Source organism: Lontra canadensis, unplaced genomic scaffold (genome assembly GCF_010015895.1).
Source record: "Lontra canadensis isolate GAN:19392208 unplaced genomic scaffold, GSC_riverotter_1.0 scaffold8, whole genome shotgun sequence".
NCBI classification, from domain to species: Eukaryota; Metazoa; Chordata; class Mammalia; order Carnivora; family Mustelidae; genus Lontra; species Lontra canadensis.
In genome coordinates this window covers 24,025,633-24,031,710 of record NW_022631002.1, presented here as the reverse complement: position 1 = coordinate 24,031,710, position 6,078 = coordinate 24,025,633, and positions in this window count along the sequence as shown.

Below are 6,078 nucleotides of genomic sequence, written 5' to 3'. Positions count from 1 at the left end.
TGAATAGTTAATGGCTGAATTGACATTTCTGAAAATATCCTTAAGAGAAGATAGCCTTTTATGAAGGAGAGAGAATGGTTCTGTTATATCACAGCAATCAAAATTCCTTGAGAATGTAATGTGATACTCTACTTTTTATGACATTCTTTTTTTTTTTTTAAAGATTTTATTCATTTATTTGAAACAGAGAGAGAGATCACAAGTATGCAGAGAGGCAGGCATAGAGAGAGAGAGGAGAAAGCAGGCTCCCCGCTGAGCAGAGAGCCCGATGCGGGACTCGATCCCAGAACCCTGAGATCATGACCTGAGCCGAAGGCAGAGGCTTTAACCCACTGAGCCACCCAGGCGCCCTTTCTATGACATTCTTAACACCCTTTCTTGCTGAGGCTTTTACAGGGAAAGGGGAATAGAGAGAAGACTAAGGTGAAGGTTAGAAGTATAGGGGAATCACCCAGTGAGCATGAATTAGAGAAAAGAAGGAATCACAAACAGTGGCATGCTCTCTGGCATGCTCTCATAATCCTGAATGATCAGGATTATTGGATACAAAGTCACTGAATGCACCTAATTCATTGATCAAAAAAGCAACTCGCCATTGCAACCTTGCGAATATCAGAAATGGGATTTTAAAAATGACTGCTGGGTGTATTCTGTGGCCTAACAATTCATTTAACAACAACAACAAAAACTCATTTAACATAAACTTCGTGAGAATCCTCTAACTTCCAAGAACGGTGCTAAGGCTGAGCAGAAAAAGTCAGACTTATAAGCAACTCACTTTCGTGAAGTCAACAACATAAATAAATAAGTATCTGAGAGATATATGCTGTAAAAAAGAACCAATCTAAAAACGTATTTTCCCCTTATAGAAATCAAGGTGAAAAAGCTAATGCCTAGTTTTTTTTAAAGGGGAAGTAGAGTTCCATGTAGGTAAGCAAGATGGAAAAGAATGTCTTTGAATTATGGACATTGTGTAATGAATAGTCCTTCAGGTATCCAGGAAATTATTAAACATAAAGAGAGGTTATCAAAATGAATATAGCAATCCACATGTGGCAAAAGTAGACTTCTACTTCTTGACCTTAGTTTCTTGGCTTGGGTCATCCATTCCCTTCTTCTTCCTCATCCTGAATGTCCAGGTTCTAAACCTCATTGCCACCTTGATAAGCTTACATTTCCCATGCTGATTCTAAGTGCATGAATTTGAGCATAAGATCTTCCAGAATGCCCAGCAGAGCACCCAGAGGGTACCACCTCTAATTGTACACATTATAGATTTTGTTTTTGATACAAGTTTTTCCTGAAAGTGGTAGTAGATGGTCCTGAGAAATGAGTGCCTTATTTTTTTTTTTAAGATTTTTTAAAAAATTACTATTTATTAGAGAGAGAGACAATACAAGCAGGGAGAGCAGGAGGCAGAGGGAGAGGGAGAAGCAGGCTCCCCACTGAGCAGGACCCTGGGATCACGACCTGAGCCGAAGGCAGACACTCAACCTACTGAGCCACCCAGGTGCCCCGAGTGCCTTATTATTATTATTTTTAAACTCTCTAAAATATTCTATAGGTGTGGATGTCCTTGTTGCCAAGATTCCTCACAATCCACGGAAGAAACTATATCATCAAGAACCTCCCAGGTCAAAAAATCACACCGGTAAGAGGAAGACACGTCCGTATCCTTGGCTGGTGTGAGAAATATGTTTGGATTTATTAGGATAGGAAATTTAGGTCTCCCGAGTAAATCCCTGCTTTCTTTTGGCCACTTTGTAAAGACTGCCAGAGCCGCCATCACCACAGGTTTGTCTTGTGTTTAGAATTATGTTCTAATCACGGACACACACCGCATAATCACCCTCAGCCGCCGCCTCTGCCTTACGGCAGGCGGCATCTAGAGGAAAATGCAGCGGTTTCCGCTTATCCGCAGTTTCGCTTCCCGGAAGCCAGGGAGCCTCCTCGTGACGAATCGTCGGAAGGTCGATAGCAGCCTGACTCTACCCACAAATCCTGTGTTTTTCACCACGTGAAAGACTCCTCCTGCCGGCGTTTTGTGATCTCCCAACCTGAGGCCAACAGCAGTGAGTACAGTGCCGTGAGATACTTTGAGAGAGACCGCGTTCACATAACTTTAGTAAAAGTTAGTACAGTTGACCCTTGAACAGGGAGGTTAGGGGCGCCGACCTTTGGCGCAGCCCAAAACCTGCCCCTTACTTCTGACTCCCCACAAACTTAACTACTCATAACCTGTTGACCAGAAGCCTCACCGGTAAAGTAAACAGTAATGTAAACAGTTGATTAATACGTATTTTGTTTGTTATGTTTTATACACCATAGTCTTGCATTAAGTAAGCTAGAGAAAAAATGTTACTAAGAAAATCTTAAGGGCGTGCCTGGGTGGCTCAGTCGTTTAGCCTCTGCCTTCAGCTCATGTCATGATCCCAGGGTCCTGGTGGGATTGAGCCCCGCATTGGACTCTCAGCTCTTTGGGGAGTCTGCTTCTCTCCCTCTCCCACTCCCCCTGCTTGTGTTCCCTCTCTCGCTGTGTCTCCCTCTGTCAAATAAATAAATAAAAATAAAATTTTACAAAAAAAAAGTATTTTAAGAAAAATATATTTACAGTACTGTACTGTAAAAGATTCATGTGTAAATGGACCCATGCAATTCAAACCCATGTTGTTCAAGGGCCAACTGTATATCGTTATAATTGTTCTATTTTGTTATTGTTGTTAATCTCTTACTGTTCCTAATATACAAATTAAACTTTATTCTAGGCATGTATGTATAGGAAAAACAGTATGGAAGGGGGTACTATCCATGGTTTCAGGCATTCATTGGGGATTTGGAAGGGATCCCCCATTAATAAGGGAGAATGACTGTATAGCATTGATCTGAATGCCTTGCTTGAATCCATTTTTGTCTGGCACTCCTTATTGTCTTTGTTCATTCCTACTTACAAAACATTGTTTGCTCTCCCTTTTTAACTCCTGCCTCAATATTCAGACTGTTACTTGACATTATTTTCCCAGCTATATCCAACCCCGGCTGCCCTCTGAGTGTGAGTTTTCTTCTAGCAGGTCTACCGTGTATTTCCTCCCACCATTTAATTGAAGCTTATAAGCAGAAATTGGGCTGCTGCTAAAGATAGAACTATCCAGGGATCAAAATGCCTTCCATGTGGAGCCATTAATGTTAGCGAACATAGATGGATATTTTTATTGACTACTGATCTCTATTTGAAAGGAAGTATTTTTGCTTTGACCAAGCTAACAAAAGTGGGTTTAGGCCCTGGTTGGAGCTGGACATGCAAACTCTCACACCTACAAGGGGTGATGTGATGATTTTTAAGGGGTATTTGTCATCAAGATCTGGTCCCTATTATTTGTGTTTTTCTTTTTATTCTTCTGTGCATTCATCTACCCCTATTGGTCCTGATTTTAGATGCTATTATTTCCTGGAAGAACTATCACTTAGATCAGAATATTTGAATTCCTTAAGATATTCCTAATCACTCCTCTCAGAACAAGCACGAAAGGCTGGTGTTATGCTCCCTTTCCTAGTGGAACGCAGCGGCTGGTACTTGGGAGAAATACAAAGCCTAGACCACCAAGATTGGGACAGGATGCATGCATGTGACAATCACATAATGAGTTGTGAAATCAGGATTTTTAATGAAACTCCATTGTCTGCTATACAGATTAGAGTATGACATCCTCCAAGCAGAAACATTTCCAGATTGATTGAGCCATCTTTACTGAAGCAGTATCTCCATTTATTTTGCTGGGGCCTTTGACCCCTAAGAATAGTAGCTGATTGTAATTGCATAAATGGCATAATATTTTAGAGACCTATGGAGAACTTGTGTGGAAAGGATGCCTTTTTTGAGCCTTTTTTCAGCATAGCCTGCCATTGTACATAATTTTTATTCATTTTCCTGATTTCATTAGTAAAGGTATTTGTATGGAAATGGATTAAGGTTTATAGGTTTATTTTATTGTGCTGTAGATTCTGCTGTAATTATACCACTGATGGATTATGTTAAACCGCTTTGTGGGAAGCTTTCTCCGGAAGTGTTTTTGATCTACAAAATATGCTTTTTTGGTCCCACCTGGAGGTACTGAGAATGTCTGCCCCTACTTAGCTTGCCCACATCTTCCAACTTATATCATTTTTCTCTTCATTTTTAGGTTTAAAGGGTTCTAACTTAGTTGTGGTAAATACACTTGAAAGACCCTCCAATCCCAAGGGTATAAATGTTCTTAAAAAACAAGCAAAATTGAATAAGAAGGAGAAAAAGAATGAATAATAAGTTTAGTGAGTCTTACTGTATTTTTTGTACTTAGCTGTGACATTTTGAATATAAAATTTTCTAGGATGTAGAAGCGCTTTCATGAATGTGTGAATCACAGAGGGGTGAAAGTGTTGCTGTGAATTCTGCTTAATTTTTTTCTAAGGGAGAAATGATAGAGGACAATTTGAACAAATATTTTTTTACCAAGGAGTTATTTAACTGGACCCTAGGGGTCATCCATGTGTACTATCAGGTTATAACTTTGTGTCTTCAAACGCAGGGTTTCTTCCCTGACTTTCCTTAGTTTAGAAGACTTGGGCGTAAATTTTTATCAGCCCATAAGTTTTTAAAACTAGGACTGGGACATCTGGGTGGCTCAGTGGGTTAAGCCTCTGCCTTCGGCTCAGGTCATGATCTCAGGGTTCTAGGATCGAGCCCTGCATCCGGCTCTCTGCTCAGCAAGGAGCCTGCTTCCCCCTCTCTCCGTGCCTGCCTCTCTGCCTACTTGTGATCTCTTTCTGTCAAATAAATAAATAAAATCTTTAAAAACAAAACAAAACAACAACAACAACAAAGACTAGGATCAGACTCTTAGAATATTTGGACATAAGGGCCCAAGTCTCTGGCCAGTGTTTTATTCAAAAGGAAGTGAGCCTAGAGTCTTACTAGTGAGACAAAGTTGAATTCAACAGCAAAGAGCCCTCTCTGAGCACTGAATTTGTGTATCCATTGCCTATCCCATATTTCCATGTAGGTACCACATATGCATCTGGCATTTAACCACTTGAAAAAGAATGAAAGTATCTTGGTTTCTGCACAAAGACCTGCTCTACCTTTATAACCCCCAAATACATCTTGTCAGCTTTGTCCCATCTTAAGGGGATTACCATATCTACACCAAAACCACATATCTTTTATCACTCTCTCAGTGATAAAATCAGATCCTCTCCATTTGCTCTAATTTAAAAATTGTCCTCAAATTAAGCAAATTTCCCAGCTTCAGAATAAACACCCTACTCAGCAAAAATGATTTTCCTCCCGGGTTACTGAAATAACATCCTTCCTAGTATGTCTTCGTACCCCCAGGTACATTCTCCACCTGGAAGCCAGAATGATCTTTTAAAACTGAAAATCATAACACATCAGTCTGCCATTCAGAGCTGTCTAGTGTATGCCACATTAGTCAAAATTTGTTCCAAACCTTGCCCTGGAGCCTCTTCACCTCCATTATTTTCTTGCCCTGCCTACCTTCCTGACCACATCCTCGACACTTCTCTCCTTTGCTTATTTTTCCTCAGAAACATTGGATGCTCAACTCATCTGTGTCATAGCAATTTACATGTTCTTTTCTCTCTACTTGGAATGTTATTTCTCTACATCTTTCTGTGTCTTGCTTCCCATTCATGTCCCTGTGCAAGTATCTTCTGCTCACAAATACCTTTTATAATCCCCCTATTCAAAATGACTGCTTTCCTCTTCCTTGTATCTTATTCTCTATTTTTTACTTCACAACAATGACCTTTATATATTTCATCTCACATTTAGTCATGTCATTTTTATTCCTGTTTCTCATAATAAATTGTAAAATTCCAGGAAGATTGGGATTTTTGCTTTATTCACTGGTGTTTACTGGTTTGTAGAATAGTGTCTGACACATGATAGGCACTCAGTAAGCGTTTGATGCCTTTATGACCAAAAGAATGAATGAAACAGAGAGGTTAAGATTGAGTACTGAGGAATTTGAGGAAAGGTAAATAAAGAGGAAGGGCTGGGAAGATCTGAGAAAAAACATGGAG